At 38.3% G+C, this 21,231-nt stretch overlaps 1 protein-coding gene across 1 annotated transcript in view; it reads left to right on the forward strand.

Annotated features, from left to right (window-relative positions):
- The window catches only part of SPATA17 (spermatogenesis associated 17), a 291,772-nt gene that overhangs the window by 78,638 nt on the left and 191,903 nt on the right, over positions 1–21,231 (forward strand). The gene's annotated exons all lie outside the window — the stretch shown is intronic.

Genomic DNA, 21,231 nt, shown 5'->3' on the forward strand with positions numbered 1-21,231 from the left:
CTTTTGGTTATTACTCTAGTTCCATCAACTCATCTTTTTCTTTCTTTTATGGAAATTATAAATAATACAGAAATATGTGGAAATTATATAATAAATATTACAAGCAATCAGTATCAAAGTTTGGTATATGTAAATTAAGATAATGATTTTCTATTTTTACTAGTATGTATGCAAAAATAGTATAATGATGCATTATATACTTAAATTTTACATGAATGCTATCTTACTGTATGCATATTCAATAATTGCAACTTTTTAAGCTAGCAATATTTGAAAATACTATTGTGCATAGAGATTAGTTATTTCATTGCTATACTGTATTCATGAATTGAACTTAACACAAAATTAATATATGTGATTTACCACTGACTTTTTATTTTTAGTGTTTTTTTCTCTATTACAATTAAGTTTCATCATTTAAATTTATCTCTTAGAAGCAGCGTTATCTAGATATTTCAATCTGATAGTCCCTGTCTCTAGATTATTTTGTTTACATTTCCTATGACTACTCATTATCCAGACTGACTTTTAAATCTCAATTTGGAAAATTACCATGCTTTGCCTTTCTTCATCTTTACTTTTTGTTAACAGGCCAGCTTTCTTTCTTTTCCCTTTCTCATTTGAAATGTATAATATCCAACTCTTTTATTGATAACCCTCAAATTTTAACATGCTGAATAGCCTATGTAATCTCCTTCTCTTTCAAACAGTAAAAGAAACTTAGAATACGTTAACCCTGATCTCTCTCTCCCTTTGTATTTTCCATCTTCAAGAAAGTCAATTACTTTATTTTTAAATCTGTCTACTATTTTCAGAAATTTTTTAGAGCCAATAGTATTTAAAGCTTTTTAAACATGTTTTTATAATTTCATTGCTCACTGTTACTTTTTAAAACTCAACACTCCAATGATGGTTCAATATTCTACTTTCTGAAGGTCTTTCTTGGCATTTTTTTCAACTAGACACTATGAGTAGTAATCCTGTTTTATATATCTTAAATTTTTTTGTACATGCTCCCTTGAATGATAACAGAGTTGGTTATAAAATTCTGTAGTGATATGTAAATTATATATATGAAATATATTATTTCATTGCCATGTATCCTAAATTTTTGATGATGAACAAAGTATGATGTTGGTTAAGCTATCTTTTGAAAACAAGATATCTAATTCCTTTAATTTTTCCCTTTACTTCTCTAATGCTGTTATTTTACCACAATATATCTAAGAATTTGTTAACTATGTATATTTTATAGCTGATATACTGCTTTAATCTTTTTTTAAAGATTGGTTTATTTACCTGAAAATCAGATTACACAGAGAGAGAAGGAGAGGTAGAGAGGTAGAGAGGGAGAGAGAGAGAGAGGGAGAGAGAGAGAGAGGGAGAGAGAGAGAGGTCTTCCATCCACTGGTTCACTCCCCAATTGGCTGCAATGGCTGGATCTATGCTGAAGCAAAGCCAGGAGCCAGGAGCTTCTTCTGGGTCTCCCACATGGGTACATGGACCCAAGGACTTGGGCCATCTTCTACTGCTTTCCCGGACCATAACAGAAGCTGGATTGGAAATGGAGCAACCAGGACACAAACCAGTGCCCATATGGAATGCTGGCACTGCAGGCGGTGCCTTTACCTACTACATCACAGTGCTGGTCCCTGATTTAATCTTATAACTCAAATTTTCTTCAGTTTAGGAACGTTCTCAACCTTTGCTGTTATTTATATGTCTATCTCTATTTTATGTTTCAGTAGCTATTATCAGATATGTACTTGAAATTTTCAATGTGTTCTCCTTGCTGGATAATTTATTTTTATGTTTTTATTTATATTTTTGCTATGAATTACTTATTTTTATCTGTCTTCTAATTCAGGAATTTTGTCATAGTATACAATTGTCTACCATTGAATTCATTTATTGAAATTATATTTTCAACAGTTACACTTTTGGAATTTTCATGGACTCTGTTGTAAAGCTCCCCTTCCTTTTTTCATGCACCCTTGTCTTACAGTTTCTTTGCTTTTTAAATTTCTTCTAATACTTTTTTTTTTTGAGATGTAAAAGCAAGATTTATTAGAATCAAAGACATCCAGCTAGAGGGCATGGAAATGAGCTCCAAGAGAGGCGTAACCCAAAGGGCTCAATGGTACTGGGGTTTTTAATCACTTTTGGGGAAGAAAAAACTTGACGTCCAGTTTTAAGGCAGGGACAAAATCCATCAAAAGACTTGGTTGCTCATGATTAGAAGGGTTAGATATCTAATTTGCTTTACAGTGAACTGGGAATTCAGAAGGAATAGCCACTCTTGCTATTTTCATGATAAGATTGGAAGCTTTCAAGGAGTGGGCAGGCAGGTACTTTTGAGCTTGCTAAAGACTACTTTTGGGGAAAGCAGGTACTCTGCACTCCCAGTTTCCACTAGGACCACTCTGACAGCCTGTTAACCCATGTGATGCCTCACATTCCTCCCCCAGAAGAATGGACCCTAACTTTGTTAGGGAAACTGGATGATGGTAACAGCAGTCAAGACAAGTTATAGCAGCAGGTGGGGGATGCAGTGCCAACTTGGAAAAACTGTTTCCATCCGAGTTTTCATTTGCATGGCCATCTAGAATTTCACTGTTTCAAGTCTGGATAAAACAAATCTAACAGTTTAAACTCACAGGGTTTAAAACAAACGACAGGGGCCGGCACTGTGGCTCACTTGGTTAATCCTCTGCCTGCAGTGCTGGCATCCCATATGGGTGCCGGGTTCTAGTCCTGGTTGCTCCTCTTCCAGTCCAGCTCTCTGCTATGGCCCGGGAAGGCAGTGGAGGATGGCAGTGGAGGTGCTTGGGCCCCTGCACCCACATGAGGAACCAGGAGGAAGCACCTGGCTCCTGGCTTCAGATTGGTTCAGTGCCGGCTGTAGTGGCCACTTTGGGGGTGAACCAATGGAAGGAAGACCTTTCTCTCTGTCTCTCTCTCTCACTGTCTAACTCTGCCTGTCAAATAAAAAAAAAATTTAAAAAACCCAAATGACAGAGTCATTATTAGAGGACCTAAGAAAAGTTTTGTCTAATCCATAAGCAGATTTTCTCATTGAGAGGAAAATAGAAACTGACAGATGGGGCTTGATAATAATCGAGTGGGCTTTAAGGCCTTGCCAGGTATGAGGCCCAGACCTATCTCTTCACATGGGGTACTGGAAGAGACATCATAAAGTAGGTGTGAAAATTCTAAGGGAAGGCACCCTGTTAACTTCCATTATCTAGCTAACCTGGGAGGAGAGCTGGCCTGAATAGAAAGTAGGTGGCATCTCTAATAGAAAATTTACCATTCTGCCTGCAATGTTGCTGATCCTACTTGACTGTCCTCTCAACAGTGGTGGTTACATTGGGAGCTGGTTCAAATGAAGGGTTTTTTTTTTTCAGCTTAGAGCCAGCAGGTCTGTGGCTCTGACTCAGAAGTCCTTTAGCTCTAAGGCAATTCTGTTTCCAGTGACCCAGCTCTTGGCTGGTAGAGCTGCCAGCGTTCTTTATAAGCTGACTTCTGCTGAGCCCCTGGCTTTCCACATTGAAAACCAATGCCATTTGCAGTGGATTGGCCTGTTGTGTCTCCCTGATGGCAGATCACTGTGTACAGCAGCCATTAATTGGTCTGCCACCTGTCTTAACATTGTTTCTTCTGCCTAGCTTCCTCTTTTTCTTGGTTTCTGTTAAAGCAGACCAGAGAAAACCTTTAAGAGATTGCAAATCAAGGGGGTACTCAGTCACATCTCTTATCTTTGCTTGCCTAAACTAGAAATCTATAGTCACAGGCATGTTCTGATAGTGGTTTTCCTATGAGGTAAACAACGCCCATGAGGAAAGCTATGCCCTCACTTAAAAACCAGACACTTGATCTTATTTATGTGATCCCTTTGACACATAATCATGTCTATATGATCAGTTACACACTTAATATGATCACTTTAACATGTAAGATGGCATTAGTATCACCCAGTTTAATGGAATTGGAGTCCCATGGTAACATTTTAGCTTTACTCCAAGGGGTAAGTCCATTGGAATGTGTGCCGAACTGTACATCTCCTCTCTCTCTTATTCCCACTCTTATATTTTACTGTGATCTATTTCCAATTGGATTTAAACACCTATGAATAATTCTATGTTAAGTAAAGAGTTCAACCAATGGTATTAAGTAGAAAAAGAAAAATAGTAAAAATAAAATAATAAGCTGTTCCTTGACTAACGAAATGGGCTGTTCAATTCATTGCTTCCAATCGTGTCAATTTCACTTCTATAAGTTTCCTTTTAGGTGTTCTGTTAGTTGTCACAGATGAGGGAGAACATATGTTTTCACTTCTCCTTTTGGTTTACTTCACCATATATGATGTTTTCCAGGTTCATCGGTTAAGTTGCAAACGACTGCATTTCATTTTTCTTTTTTTACTGATGTGTAGTATATCATAGTGAACATATGCCATAATTTCTTCATCCAGTCTACCATTGATGGGCATTTAGGTTGATTGCATGTCTTAGCTACTGTGAATTGAGCTGCAATAAACATAGAGGTGCTAATAGTTCTTTTATTTGCTGATTTAATGTACTGTGGGTAAATTCCTAGGAGTGGAATGGTTGGGTCATATGGTAGGACTATCTTCAGATTTCTGAGGTATCTCCATACTGTTTTCCATAGTGGCTCTACCAGTTTGCATTCCCACCAACAGTGGACTAGGGTACCTTTTTCCCCACATCCTTGCCAACATTTGTTTTTTGTAGATTTCTGTACATAAGCCATTCTATCCAGGGTGAGATGAAACCTTATTGTGGTTTTGATTTGCATTTCCCTGATGGCTAGTGATCCTGAACATTTTTTCATGAGTCTATTGTCCATTTAGATTTCTTCTTTTGAAAAAATGTCTGTTTAGGTCCTTTGCACAACTCTTAACTGGGCTATGTTTTGTTTTTGTGGAGTTTCTTGATCTCTTTGTAGATTCTAATTATTAAATCTTTATCAATTGGCTGCTGCTGTGGCTCACTTGGATAATCTTCCACTGCGGCGCTGGCACCCTGGGTTCTAGTCCCAGTTGGGGCACCGGATTCTGTCCCGGTTGCTTTTCTTCCAGTCCAGCTCTCTTCTGTGGCCCAGGAAGGCAGTGGAGGATGGCCCAAGTGCTTGGGCCCTGCACCTGCATAGGATACCAGGAGGAAGCACCTGACTCCTGGCTTCAGATCAGCGCAGTGCTGGCCATAGCAGCCATTTGGGGGGTGAACCAACAGAAGGAAGACCTCTCTCTCTCTCTCTCTCACTGTCTAACTCTTCCTGTAAAACATAAAATCTTTATCAGTTGCATAGTTTGCAAATAATTTGTCCCATTCTGTTCATTGCCTCTTCATTTCCTATTTCTTTTGCCGTATAGAATCTTCTCAATTTGAAGTAATACTATTTGTTAATTTTGCCTTTGACTGCTGGTGCCTTTGGGGTCTTTTCCAAGAAGTCTTTGCATGTGCCAGTGTCTTGGAGGGTTTCTCCAATGTTCTCTAATAATTTGATGGTGTTGGTTCATAGATTTTGATCTTTAATCCATGTTGAGTGGATTTTTGTATAAGGTGTAAGATAGGGGTCTTGCTTTATACTCCTGCATGTGGAAGTCCAGTTTTCCTAGCACCATTTGTTGAAGAGACTGTTATTCTTGCAGGCATTGGTTTTTGTTCCATGGTCAAATATAAGTTGGTTGTGGATGCTTGGATTGATTTCTGGCTATTCTATTATATTCCATTGGTCTATTGAAAGATTTTTGTAATAGTACCTGGCTATTTTGATTATAACTGCCTTGTAATATGTCTTGAAATCTGATATGTTGATGCCTCTGACTTTGTTTTTGTTGTATAAGGTTGCTATAGCTATTTGATATCTCCTGTGCCTCCTTATGAATTTCAGCATCATTCTTTCTAAATCTGAGAAGAATGTCTTTGGTATTTTATTTGCTATCACATTGAATCTGTAAATTGCTTTTGGGAGAATGGACATTTTGATAATAATGATTGTTCTAATCCATGAACATGGAAGATTTTTCCTTTATTGTATCTGCTATTTCTTTATTGTTTTATAATTTTAATTGTAGAGATATTTGATATCCTTAAAACCTCATGGCTGTAACGGAGGATCAGATTCTAATTCTACTTTCAATCAGTATTGAACTATTTTCTTATGGACAATTTATGAAAACATATGTTAGCAAACCTAAATAGTTTTCCCATAGAATATAAGGTGCTAAGGGTACCAAAGATTACATTTAGACAGATTTATCTCATTTGCCTTTATATAATTTACATTTAGAAATTATACCTAGATGACTTAAGATGCTGATATTATATCATACATTTATCTGAATTAAGGTCAAAATTACATTTATATGGAATTCTACTTCTTTTTATAAAACTCTAGCTATAAATCATGACATTAAACCAGGTTGCAAAATCCAGCTTGGGGGGACTATAATAATCACTGAATACCAGTTGTTATTTCATCAAAAACCTGTTAAACCAAATTGCAACAAGTTCAGCAAATTACAAAGCAAAATTTTTTAAAAGCAGTGATCTCCCTAGATTCAAAAGAGAGAAATTCCTTTAAACCCAATGTCCATGAGATTGTTTTTTTACCAAAGGCATCTCTTTAAATTCAAATTGAATTTGAATCCAGTTTTCCTTTTACACACAAAAAAAGCCTTAGGCCAGCGATGCCTAGTCAATAGTCAGCTACTTAGGACTACCTCTGAAACAAAAGGTTCAGGCAGCTGTCATACAGGTCCCAAGGGTGACTGTGGGCTAGGGGCCAATGTGCCAGGGACAAGAAGTGCACTGGAGATTGTTCACCATTATGTTAGCTTTAATGAGAGAGGGCATTCATCAGAGCAGATGGGTGCCCCTCCAGAGATTCCTAAGGAGAATTTGATAGGAGTCATAATAAAGGAGGCTACAAGGAGGCTCCTGAAAGTGCCTACGAAGAGACAGGGTAGAGGGAGAAAAACTGGAGTCCCTGCAAAGAAACAATAACCTTATGCCCTAGCCCGAAAGCCAATAATGGAAGTGTTCAGTTGTGGGGCTGTCACTCAAACCAGCCTGAAGAATGAGGAGTCAAGTCGGGCAGTGTCTCAAGTTCAAGACTTCATCATCTGGATTAATCCATATATAATGGATAGCATCTGAATTTGTTGTGTCTAGAAATCCCTGGGGCAAAATTACAACAATGAGGCAATTGTCACCTGATTAAAAAAACTCTCTCCTCCACTGAGGATCAAAAGCCTCAACAGTCAGACACTGTAACTGAAGGAGCCCGGTAGCTCACTAAGGAATAGACCAAGGACCCTGTGACACTCTGGAAATTAATTTCATGCATATTGGAGCACATGCAGGGAAACAGAGGCAAGAGGCCAGTTGGAAGGCAGAGTTCTGAGATGGGGAGTCAGAGGGGCTGGCGCTTTTCACAACTCACTTAGGCTAACTTCTCCATCCTCTAGCTTGTAAGCAGGCCAGATTGTTTCACAGAAAAAGATGAGACATTTTCCTTTAAGCTCAGGAGTCAAAGAAATCTCAAAGTAGATGATTTGCCTCCTGACTGGAATAAGAGGATAAAAATGGAAACATACTTCAGGTATTATCTCTCCTGAGTTTGAAACATTTCTCAAAACTCTTTCACTGTCTGTGCATCCAGACATGCACTGAAGCCCATAGGAAAGGGGGGAAGGTGATGGTGGGATTAGCATGTGCACCCACTCTCACTCAGCCTTCCACACCTGTGCCCTAGGATATATATTTGTCAGAACAACACACGAGGGAGTGATCAGTTATCTTACTGGTGGTGAGCTAGACTGGGCCTCTACCTGGTGAAATATATACTATTGCTTTGTTCTTATACATAAGAACAAATAGTTTTTCTATTCCTCTTAACCTTGAGTATTATCTAATAGGCCTGATTTCTACAATGAGCCTTCATGGCGAAAGCCTTAGCAAACAAAGTTGTTTTGAGCCAGAGTTTGGAGAGAAGGAACCAGTCCTGGTTTCCACTTAGTTTAGTGACTAAGCAAGTAAAGAGATAAATAAACTGAGTGGGGTAATAAAAATTCTCCCCAGTAAACTTCCCTGACTTAGGTACAACATAGGAAGAGCCAGACAAAAATGATCCAAAAGAGGGAACTTGAGAAGGAAGATAGGGGATACCAGAGACATGCTGAGACTTGTCCGCACAAATTCAGGCCACATGGGGACTGCATCTAATGGGAGTCTAGACTGGAAAGCTACCTGTCTGCAAACGGGATAATTGAACTTCAACCCAGAGTAAATGAACAAAATATCTAGGAAATACCTGCTAATGGGACCAAGAGTTTGAATTTGTAGGAATTGAGGAGACATGGCGAGGTATGGAAAACATTTAGCGGAGCAGAAAGAGATGAACATTTTCTGAGGATCTGGGGTAAAGGAAAAACTCATTGAGGTATGGAGCCTAGAGTCCATGGCCTGGCTACAAGCTCCATCCAGTCTTGCCGACAAATTAATCTCCAAGGAAATAAGAACAGATTGAGTTTTTGGCCAACACCCTAATGGGCTGTTGGGGGTCTGGTTTCCAGTCAGGGAGTCCTTGAAAAATGCCAGAGAGTGACCCTGGCCTGAATTTCAAGGATACTCAACCCTTCTCCCAGCCCTGTGTTTTGAGACAATCCCGGCAAAAGGAAGCTTAGTTAGACCAAATCAGCATTCTCAAAGCAAAGGAAAGAAGTATGAATAGTGGAGCCTCTAGCTTTACAGCTCATGAGGACTCCAAAATAGCAGGGGTCTTGCTCCCTGCTGGAAAGTGGGTTTCCTGGCCCAACATCATTTCAGCTGTCTGGGTCTGGTGCCCAGCTACAAGACCTTCTGGAAGTACTGGAGTGTTGCCCCACCGTGGATCTGTCAGTTGTCTCAAGCTGCCTTCTAGTCCCACATGAAGGGTCGATCCATGCAAGAGGCAGGGGAGGTGTTTCACAGCCCGATGCCCACATGGGCTTGTTAGGGCCTGTGGTCAAGCCAACAGATTTTCAGAATACACCAGGGAGTGCCATGGCCAGTGTCCTCCAATGTCATCTCAAGGCCTTTTCCCAGTTCTTTCTTGAAAGGCTGATCCACACTGGAGAAGAGAGGGTTTAGAATAGAGTCTCAGCTCCAGAGGATTGCTCTGGCCTTAATCAGCAAGTCTTGCCCCCGAGTCTTAAGACCGGCAGCTACACTAAACGTTTTTAACTGGCTGACAGGGACCTGGTGTTTTTGAGAAATTGAGAATTGCTATGGAGGAGAGAGAAATTCTCTGAAAAAACTCAAGAGCTGTTTGCATGCTCATCAGTCCACAGGATGACCCAGTGCTGGCTGGAGTCAAACTCGAGCGGGATCACATTACATTCGAATTGTTCTCTGAGTCATGGCACCAAAAGGCTACAGGTGAAACAGTAGTGAAGAAAATATTCTTACCTCGGTTCTTTTTCTCACATGGGAGAATAATTTCCAAGCGGACAAGCAGAGAGATTTAAAAGCAAGGTTTATTAGAGTCAAAGACCTCCAGCCAGAATGGCATGGAGAGGGGCTCTAAGAGATGAAAAATCCCCTAAAACATTTTAATGTATTGGTCTGTTTCAGATATTCTTGTTTGTCCTTCTTAGGATGGAAACACTCTCTTTTTGGGGAAAGGGAGAAGAGATACTCTTAGATGATTTGTCCTTTCTGTCTCTCTCTTGCTCTCACTCTCTCTCCCTCTCTGAAAACATTTTAATTCCTTTTATAGTTTCTAAATTTGATTGTGAACTTATATACACGACTCTGTTAGAGTTTCATATGCCATGTTCATGTGACAGTTGCCTCTGTCAATGCCATGAGTTTCATTAATTCAAGAATAGGTAACTGTAGTGATTGCAAGTTTTTAGACCCAGATATCCCAGATCATGTGACCATGTGAGTAATTATACATATATACATATATAATCTGCATCTCTGATTTCTTGTAAGGAATCTTTTTGTTCACCTAGGCCAAGCAGTTGACATTCTTCCTAACTGGAAACATTTTCCTTTCGGGATTCCTAGTTTACATGTGTGGCACAGTGTGGCCTCCTTCAAGTTACAGGCTGTTACTTAATTCCCTCTTCCTAGAGACGGTAAAATTAAAAGGCCAGAAACAACATCTTCAGTTTGTTCTTCATAGGTGTGTAGGTTTGTTCAGCTTCACTTCTTAGCTAATTTTGATCTTCCACCTGTATATTATAATTTCTTGGCTTTTGATTTGGATAAGTATCCAAAGATACCCAAGAGTTCTTCACTTAACCGTGTTCCAGGTATTTGGAGTTAGAGGAGATGGCAGATTGTCTAGTTAAGTCCACCAATTGCAAATATACCCTTTAATTTTCATTTCTTTCTTTTAATCTTTTCATTAATATGCCCTTATAGTATCTCTACTACCTTTTACAAACATTTATTTGAGAGGCAGAGAGAGAAAGAAATCTCCAACTTGCTTTTTCACTCTCTAAGTGCTCATAATAGCTGCAACTGGGTCAGGATGAAGCCAGGAGCCAATGATAAAATCTGGGTCTCCTGCATGAGTAGCTGGGACTCAAGTGCTTCAGCCTTCACCTGCTGATTCCCAGGATCTGCATTAGCAAAATCTATACTCAGGAGCAAAGCCAGGACTCGAACCCAGGCACTCTGCCTTGGGATCTGGTTATCCCAAGCAGAGCTTAAACACCTGCCCCATCTCTACTACTTTTAAGAGAAAACTGATTTTTGAATGTTTTTCTTAATTGACATTAATATATTGATGAGATTTTTTTTTCTTAAATGTGGTTCTATTTTTGGGGTGAATAATTTCTGTTGCTGTTTAATTTTTGTAATTCTTTACCCCCTTTCTATTCTTCTGGTATTTATTAATAGATAATATAGTTTTTTATTTAGGGCCAGGTCTATTCTCTGTGGGGGTGTTAGGAAGTTTCCTGGCTCTGAATGTAGTCTCTATGATATTGTACATGTGCACTGGCTTAGCGTTTTTCTCTTTTAAGTTGACAGGAATTGGCAGGTAAGACTGATTAGCACTTATAGAGTCTCTTCATTCATGAAGATCTATGATGAAGATGGTAATCCTGCGCATTTCTTCCTTCAGTGCTATACCTTCTGCCCCTCCTTGATGTAGTCCAGGGAATTTGCCACAGTAAGGCATTGCTCTGTGTTTTGCTTCCTTTGAGCATGAAAGGCATTTTTTCTTCTCTTCAGAGTATGCCACTGATTTTTTGAGAATTCTGCGCTTGACATTTACTGAAATTCGCATCTTTAGGTGTCTTGCTTCCATGAGTTCTGTAATCCTGGCTGAATTTTCATTATCTTGGTGAACTTCTTCATATACATTGCTTCCCAGTTTTATTATGATATACTTTTCTCTTATATTTCTTTTTTTTTAAATAAAGATTTATTTATTTATTTATTTGAAAGTCAGAGCTACATAGAGAGAGGAGAGGGAGAGAGAGAGAGAGAGAGAGAGAGAGAGAGGTCTTCCATCCACTAGGTTACTCCCCAATTGGCCACAACGGCCGGAGATGTGCCTATCTGAAGCCGGGAGCTAGGAGCTTCTTCTAGGTCTCCCACATGGGTGCAGCGGCCAAGGACTTGGGCCATCTTCCACTGCTTTCCTAGGCCATAGCAGAGAGCTGGATCAGAAGTGGAGTAGCCGGGACTTGAACCGGTGGCCATATGGGATGCCAGCACTGCAAGCAGTGGCTTTACCCGCTATACCACAGTGCCAACCTCCCTCTTATATTTCTTAGTACCTTTGTAATTTTATGAAAGGTTTAATGGAAAATGTGATTTTACTCTCTTATCTCAAAATTGGAAATTTATACTAAACTTTTTAAAGTAGTTCACATTTCATTTTCCTTTCTGTTGCATATGCAGTTTTATAAATGCAGTGATGATATGTTACAGGGTGCCATAGAGGAGGCATAAAAGAGGAATAATTAAGGTAAAATTAGCTGGTGTGGGTCAGGCAGAAGTGGGAACTCAATGCTTACAGAGATTTTTTAAAGAAAATAAAGCTGAGCCTTGAAACTTGTACAGAAATTAGGACATTAGCATATAAAATTTCAGTCGGGTTTGCTGTTTAGAACACATTGGGAGGGGGCCGTGCCTTGGCTCACTTGGTTAATCCTCTGCCTGTGGCGCCAGCATCCCATATGGGTGCAGGGTTCTAGTCCCAGTTGCACCTGTTCTAATCCAGCTCTCTGCTGTGGCCCCGGAGGGCAGTGGAGGATGGCCCAAGTGCTTGGGCCCCTGCACCCGCATGGGAGACCAGGAGGAAGCAACTGGCTTTTGGCTTTGATTGGCATAGCACTGGCCATCACAGCCATTTGAGAAGTGAACCAATGGAAGGCAGACCTCTCTCTCTCTCTCTCTCTCTCTCTCTCTCTCTCTGTCTATAACTCTATCTGTCAAATAAATTAAAAAAAAAAAAAGAACACATTGACACATTGGGAGGATTGACTAAGGGTAAATCCAGACATGTAGCGGGAGCTATGCCACACCAGAGTATTTTAGGCCATAGTAAAGTGTCCACATGCTGTTCTAAGAACATTGTGGTAGGCTTTCCTTTAGAGAGGACAGTGGCATGATTAAATTTTTAAGCATTATTTATTTGAAAGGCAGAGTTACAAAGAAATCAGAAGCACAGAAGAATCTTTCATCTGCTGATTCATTCCCCAAATGTCACAAAAGCTAGGGGTGGGCCAGATGGAAACCAGGAACCAGGAGCTTCATATGGGTTTACTTCGTGATTAACAGGGGCACAAACACTTGAGCCATCATCTGCCAATTTCCCAGACACATCAACATAGAGCTAGATCAAAAGTGAAGCAACCAGTTCTTGAATTGGTGCCCACTTGGGATGACAATGCTATAGACTGTGGCTTAACTGGCCTGCCCACAGGGGAGGCCACATTAAATTGTGTTTTGCATCAGATGTTTCATTCTACTTTTCAAAATAATTTTATTTAAATAGTCTAATAAATTTTAAAAGCTTTACAAGGCTTATTCATTTTGCTGAGATAGCAATGTTTTTCCTTCTCATAGAAGAATATGCAATACATATTTAGAATTGTTTTTCCACATTTTTAAATCCTATTTTTCAATGTAAATCACTGGAATCAGAGATCTAGTTACCTTTTGCTGCATAACAAATATACTCAAAGCAGCTTAAAACAATAGATATTTATTTTCTCATAGTTTGCTCAATCATGAATTTGAGGTGGGGCTTTGCTATTTGCCTAGGCTCAAGGTCTCACATCAGTTGTATTCAAGCTGTTATCCAGTAGTGCTGTCTCATGTGAAGACTTGGCTGGGGGAAAATTTACCTCCAAGATTAGTGAAAGTGCCTTACTCCTTCTGGTAACTGGTCAGTGGTGTCTCTCGGTTTCCTCAACATGAGGCTTCCCAAAGAACAGTTATAACATGGATTTGCTTCTTTTAGAGCAATTGCATAAGAGAACACAGAAAACACCAAAGATGGAATCTACATTCTTATTATGATGTAGTATCAGAAGTGACATCCTATTACTTTTACTCTTCCGTTCATTGAAGTAAGAAACTAGGTCTATCCACAATCAATGGGAGGGAATTACACAAAAGTATTAAGCTCCATGGTAGGGATCATTGAAGGCCATTCTAGAGACTGCCATTTACACTGAGTTACTTGCATCTTGTATTTCAATAAAGCATGTTGACTTTCAGCATTTTCCCGAGGATAAAGATTATTTTTCATTTTGCTAACTGTAATTTTTTAATATCATGCCTTTTCAATATTACATTTCAAACTTTAACATTGTCTCAAAGCAATTATGATTTATGCTAATTATATCAGGAAGCATTGCATTTTTTATTAAAAATTGTATATATTTCCAAAGCAGAGAGATAGACACATAGAGAACTCTTATTGGTTGGCTCATACCCTATGCCCCCCTCCCAAGCCCAAAAGCTTCTGGTTGGTGCTGAAACCAGGAGCCATTATCTCAATCCTGGTCTCCCATTTGGGTGGCAGGAACCCAATCAGTTGAATCACCATTGCTACCTCCAAGCATCTGCATTAGAGGGAAGCTAGAGTCTGGAGAATAGAGAGTTGTTGAACCCAGGAATTGTTTTATGGAATATGGATGTCCTAACCAGCATTTAACTGCTAGGCAGGAATTCAGTGAGTATGAAAGAACTAGTCCAGTCCTCTGTGTTTGTGAAGGATTATATCATTCAGAAAAGAAAATTTAGTATAGCATTTTACATGAAGATGTGTTTTACATTTGACTTGTATAGTGTACCAAATAACAGTAGATTTAACTTTAGTTTATCTGCTCATTTGTTAATAGGAATAGCTGTTCTAGTTTATTGTTAATAGTAAAGAAAAAATCTGTAATACATACACAAGAATATATTTCTTAACTGAGAGCAGACCTATTAAAAAGATAAATGAGATTGATTAATTTAAGCCTGAGTTTGTTGTGAGTAGATGTGTTGCTTTGTAACCTCTAGCCTGATATGCTGATATGCAGGTTATATATAAGAGAATTACATAATGAAATTAAAAATTAGCTGTAGAGTTACAGATTGGAAGCATTAATAAAACATCAGGTTGGAGAGTAGAAAACTGACTTTTTAAAACTTTTGACAGAGGCCGGCGCCGTGGCTCAACAGGCTAATCCTCCGCCTTGTGGCGCCGGCACACCGGGTTCTAGTCCCGGTCGGGGCACCGATCCTGTCCCGGTTGCCCCTCTTCCAGGCCAGCTCTCTGCTGTGGCCAGGGAGTAAAGTGGAGGATGGCCCAAGTGTTTGGGTTCTGCACCCCAGGGGAGACCAGGATAAGCACCTGGCTCCTGCCATCGGATCAGCGCGGTGCGCCGGCCGCAGCGCGCTACCGCGGCGGCCATTGGAGGGTGAACCAACGGCAAAAGGAAGACCTTTCTCTCTGTCTCTCTCTCTCACTGTCCACTCTGCCTGTCCAAAAAAAATAAATAAATAAATTTAAAAAAAAAAAAACTTTTGACAGAAATTTAAGATTAGAGTAATGCATTTTCCAAAGTTTAATGCTTGAATACAGTTTTTGATGCTATCTCATAACAGTAGCTCTGTTTTGAATGTAAATATGATTCACAAAAACAAATTAGTTTCTCAGAATGTTGATTTTTTATAGTATGGTTTAACTAGAAATATTTTCATAGATTTTTTTTTTACCTGTCTTTTCATGGATCATGAGAGTCTTTCTAAAGGATATATTTGTTTGTATTGCTTTTAATGTAACAGAAAAATTCGCATACCATGTAATATCAATTTTTAATAGTAATGTACATGTTTTAATAGTAATATACATATTTACAGAGATAAATATGTTTATATGTAAACATCACCAAAATCAATTTAAAGCATTGTTATTATCCTAAAAAGAAACCTTCTACATTTTAGCTTTCATCCCCTATTATTATTCCCTCTTAGCACTAAGTAATAGCTCATCTACTTTCTGTCTCTATAGTTTGCCAGTTATGGGCATTTCATATAAACTAAATCTTACAATATGTGATCTTTAATATTTCCTTCTTTCACTTAGTATGATGCATTCAAAGTTAATGTTATATCATATATTAATACTTCATTCATTTTTATTGCCAAATAATATTCCAATATATGGATAAACCACATATTTTCAATCCATTATCCATTTGAGTTGTTTCCCTTTATTTACTGTCATGAATAATGCTGCTATGAATATTCATGTGCAAATTTTTAAGTGGCCATATGTTTTCATTTCTCTTGAGTATATCATGAAAATTTTAAATTTCACAATTTAAGATGGGAGGAATTTGAACATTGACTTTGAATTTGGTTACATAAGAGTTAGAGTTATGGATTTGCTACTTTCTATCTATGTGACTGAACTAGTTGCTTAATCTTACAGAAATTATATGGTTGTTTTTCATCAGTACATTAAAACAGTAATAGCTTCCAGGGTTTTTGTGAAGCATTTAATATGTAAAACACTAATACATAGTTGACATTCAACAATCAAGGACAAATGAGAGGGGCTAACAATGTTGTGCGGCAGGTTAAAGCCCCGGCCTAAAGCACTGGCATCTCATATGGGCACCTGTTCAAGTCCCAGTTGCTCCTCTTCCAGTCCAGCTCTCTGCTATGGCCTGGAATAGCAGTAGAAGATGGCCCAAGTCCTTGGGCCCCTGCAACCACCTGGGAGACTTGGAAGAAGCTCCTGGCTCCTGACTTTGGATCAGCTCAACTCTGGCTGTTGCAGCCATTTGGAGAGTAAACCAGCAGATGGAAGAACTCTCTGCCTCTGCCTTTCTCTGTAACTCTGTCTTTCAAATAAATAAAAATAAACCTTTTTTAAAAAAGGACAAATGAGAAAAAATGGAGAGATAATGATTATAAACTGGAGAAGTTGGGGAAAAATTTATTCCACAACACGAATCTGACACCCATGTTAGTAAAGAAAAAAGAGATAAGAAAGAAGAATGAAAAAAATACTAGGATGACAGTGCTTTTCCAAGAAAGATTCAGTAAGACAGACTAATGATTTATTCTGGACTAAGTAACTATAGAGGAGTCTGCTGTCCTGCCAGAATGGTCCTGCCTTCCCAATCACTGTCTGCAAGTGAACTGAAAGAGATGTGAAGTTGGTGTGAACATGTTGATAGATTCAGGGGTACATTTTTATGATCACTGCAACCCTAAATTTCTTTTTTCCCTGAAGTTTTTAACATTTCTTAGAATTATGACTTTTATGAGTATTTGCTTTCCAGTGTTCTGAAGCATCAATGGATTCTTCAGTTCTACTATATTATATTACTTATGTGGTAATTTCGTCACTTCTGATTTTTTTTTAACTTTACATCATGTGGTTCTTATTGGTTGGATGTTGGCCCTCCAGAAATAGCATAAGTTCGTGTATCACTGGCTTTTCATTACTACAGATGAAAATATCCCAGATGGCTAGTTTAGAAGGATGGTAGTTTATGTCAGCTCATGATTTTGGAGGTTTACAGTCTGAAACTGGGTGGGCCCCATTATTTGGGCTGTCTGGTGAGGCCAAAAGATTGCAATAGCAGAGAATGTGTGTGTTGTAGGGGTTCAGAGGTTTGGGGGATGGGGTAGATAGAGGAAGTAGATAATCACTGGGAAGTACGGGAAGCAAACAAAGTTTAGGCACAACTAAAGCTCTCAAGGGCTCCAGTGACTCCAAAGTCTCCAAGGCTTACATCCTTAATGTTATAAATGGATTCTGTTTCTACCCTCTATAGCCCAGTTAACATTGAGAATTAAATGTTTGCATGAATTCGATAGCCATATCCTGTTAAAATTTTAGAATCAGGTAAACTTTTCTGCCCTTTCATCTTCCCTAGGCCTTTTCTTTCCATTCTGGTTTTTGTTTTTGTTTTGTGTGTGTGTGTGTGTGTGTGTATGAGAGAGAGAATTCCTTCTTTCTCTTCTCATGACATTTTTTTAACTTTAGCAATAATGTTTTACTTTCCTGACTTATTTCTGTTATTTTTATGGCTTCTTTTTCCATAGCATTCTGTTCTTTATTTTTTAATAAAGTATCTTGCTTTATTCTAAAAAACATTAGTGCAGTTGGGTTCTTTGTAGAAAGCAGAATCCACTTCATGTGGCTTCAATGGAATAAAATGAAAGGATAATTTATAGAGGTGTGGGCAGGATGAAGAGATCAGCAGAGGTTGTTTTATGATGCAGATCAGTTTGTTATGTGCTATCAGTTTCTTCTAAGTTTTTTTTTTTCTTTTTAATTGATTATTTTCACCTTCATTTTATGTTAAAATCTCTCCTCAGGTCACTGGTAATCTCTGGCTTTTTGTTTATACATGGGCATGGGAAGATGAAATGCTAATGTGAATGTGTGCATGTATACATACTGTTTTGTTGATGGGTAGGCTTTGGTGATTGAACAGAAATCTGATCATTTTATTGGAAGATGCCCAAATACTTATTTAGGGAGGTCTTTCTTTCAGGTTACCTTGGTTTCTTCAAAGAAATTTATGATGCTCTGTTAAGGAAACTGATGCTGTATGTGTAGTTGAGTAAGGGGGTAAGGGAGGGGCCTTGTGCTTAAGGTCCATAGGTTACTATATGCTGAGTTTTATGCCTTTTTTGTCATTTTCTTGAGAGAGCCCACCTTTGATCCATCACCTAAGAGATGAAAGATTAGATGCATTGTGTATGTGTATGTAAACAAAAATAAACATAAGTATATAGCCATTGTATTTGTGTGGCAAAAACAATTGCTAAATTGTAGCAGAACTGAGAATTCTGATCTCATTATCTCAATTATAGTACTTTTTCCAGGTTAATACACTATTTTCATGTTTACAAAATAAGTTAAATGACAGAAAAATCTTAGAAAATAAATGTGTTCAGTTGGACTACATTTGTCATATGGTATTAAATTCTGGATGCCACTGTTTATGATGAACATTGACAAAAAATTGTATCAGTCAGAAAACAACCAAAAATTTTAAGGGGGTTGGAAATCATGAAGAAGAGGCCAAGACTTGAGTACAGAAGCCTGAAGGAAGGCATTTATCTATCTTCAATGATTTCAAGAACCATCCTGAACTGTATTTGCAAAAAAAGGGGAAAAATGAAGACAAATTGGTAGATTTTTTTTTTTTTTGACAGGCAGAGTGGATAGTGAGAGAGAGAGACAGAGAGAAAGGCCTTCCTTTTTGCCATTGGTTCACCCTCCAATGGCCGCTGTGGCCAGCGCATCTCGCTGATCTGAAGCCAGGAACCAGGCACTTTTCCTGGTCTCCCATGCGGGTGCAGGGCCCAAGGATTTGGGCCATCCTCCACTGCCTTCCCGGGCCATAGCAGAGAGCTGGCCTGGAAGAGGGGCAACCGGGATAGAATCTGGCGCCCCGAGCGGGACTAGAACCTGGTGTACCGGCACCGTAAGGCGGAGGATTAACCTGTTAAGCCACGGTGCCTGCCAATTGGTAGATTTTGAATTCAACATAAAAGACATGTTTCCATTGCTTAGAGGTATTCAATAATAGATTGATTTAAGAGTTTTAAATGCCCCGACAGAAAGATTCATCTACGATGTCAGGACTTGTGTAGAAAGGATTTCTGCATTTGATAAAATATTGGAAGATTTCCAGTATCACTTAAAGTCAGAGATAATTTGCTAATATGATAACAAATACATTGAAAAGATACAAAAGGGGGTTGGCACTGAGGCATACGGGGTAAAGCTGCCTCCTGCAGTGCTGGCATCCCATATGGGTGCCAGTTCAAGTCCTAGCTGCTACAATTCCTATCCAGGTCTCTGCTATGGCCTGAGAAAGCAGTGGAAGATGGCTCAAGTCTTTGGGTCCTTGCACCCATGTGGGAGACCCAGAAGAAGCTCCTGGATCCTGGCTTTGGATTGACTCAGCTCCGTCATTGTGGCCATTTTGGGAATGAACCAACGGATTGAAGACTCTGCCTCTGTCTTTCTGTAGCTCTTCCTTTCAAATAACTAAATAAATATTTAAAAAAAGATACAAAAGTGTATATATGTATTTACTCTGAAACTGAAGTTACTTTGCATTTCATAAAGGCCTAAGAAACATGTAAATAATACTAATCTGTGGCATAATGGATTCATGGTAAAGTGTATGTTATAAAATAGTAATTGACCATGACTGAGATGGATATGATAATATATGCAACTCAAGATTTTATATACACACATATTATATATTTAAAGCCTTTAATGTAAGTTAAAAGTGCTCTAGGTTAGTTACCATGAAATTTTTAAAAATTCCCCATAGTATTAAATGATATAATTGAAATAGTTTATTTATTCCTGAGATATAATAGCTATCTTACATTCCCACAAATATTGAAAGTTATCGCAGAGATGGTACCACTTCCACAAATCACTGAATTTGTCTTTTACAGTTTTGGAGAAGAATGTCTAATGGATTTATCATTAATAAGAACATTATTCCAATTTCAATATTATATTAAAAAGTTCTTGGATTCATTGACTTGCTTGCCAAAATGCTAATAGCCATGGTCTATTAAAATGCATTATCAGCTTTTTCATGATCTCTGTCATGCTGATGAAATATTGCATTTATGAAAACACCCTCCAGTACTTTCCAGAGCCCTAAGCAGCTCAGTCATGTTGGCATGTGCTGAGCTTTATGCTTGATTTCCTTGATTATTCTTATATCCGTATATCCATGTACTTAGCGTGGCATATAAAAATTAACTCTGTGTTCTATGACTATTGCTATTACTTTTATGTGAACAGCTCCCAATTGTGCTACGAGAAATCCACTTAGATCTTAAAATTCAGTTTCTCTCTGTATGTTGTATCTCCTCTGTTAACACTGTCTCTGGTTTTTCCCAGTGATTGTAGTCACAATACAGAACAGCTTGCCTTTTCAAAATATTTATATCATATTTGTGTTAACTGCTATCTTTGTAGTCTACTAATTTGCATTTATTTTCAAGAATAAAGCAAAAAATATTATTGAAAGTGATGTTTATTGAAATATGACTAGTTTCTGGAAAACTCAGTTCAAAAAATTTGAGGATAATCATTTCTCCTTATAATATTTATCTGGAAGCCTTATTATAGTCTTTTAATAATCTTGCTCTGGCAGAAGACCATACAGAGCCAACAAATTCAGTAGGCTAAAAGGACAAACCTGGAGACAATTGAGATTACTTCTGCACCAGGGAAGTACATACTAAAGATTTCTAGTTCTCTGGAGTTGAGGCGTTTTAATACATTAAGCTATCTAGTGAGCACACTTCCCTTTGTGCTTTAATTAATAAAGAAATAGGAACATGCAGCAAATCAACATGCCCTTTCAGCTTGTGTAGCCTCTAAAAGTCAAAGTGGCAACCCAGAGTAAAAATCTGTAGGACAGTGTTGGTATTTGCCCTCCTTTTGCCATAACGTAGGGATTCTTCAGAACTTTTACCAACTTTATTTTGAAGACACATTAATAATAAGTAGAAAATTGAAATGTAGATAACAAGAATTGGAATGCATCTAGCCTATTACTAAATTCTTTTTTCATGCTTGAAGTAGACAAACAGCATTTTAACTGAGTAGCTGCTGAAATGATTCAAACATAAACAAAAGAAATAATTTAATTAAAGGCCTCTGGCTGTTGGTACAACATACCTATAT

The sequence above is a fragment of the Lepus europaeus genome, chromosome 14 (genome assembly GCF_033115175.1).
Source record: "Lepus europaeus isolate LE1 chromosome 14, mLepTim1.pri, whole genome shotgun sequence".
NCBI lineage: Eukaryota > Metazoa > Chordata > Mammalia > Lagomorpha > Leporidae > Lepus > Lepus europaeus.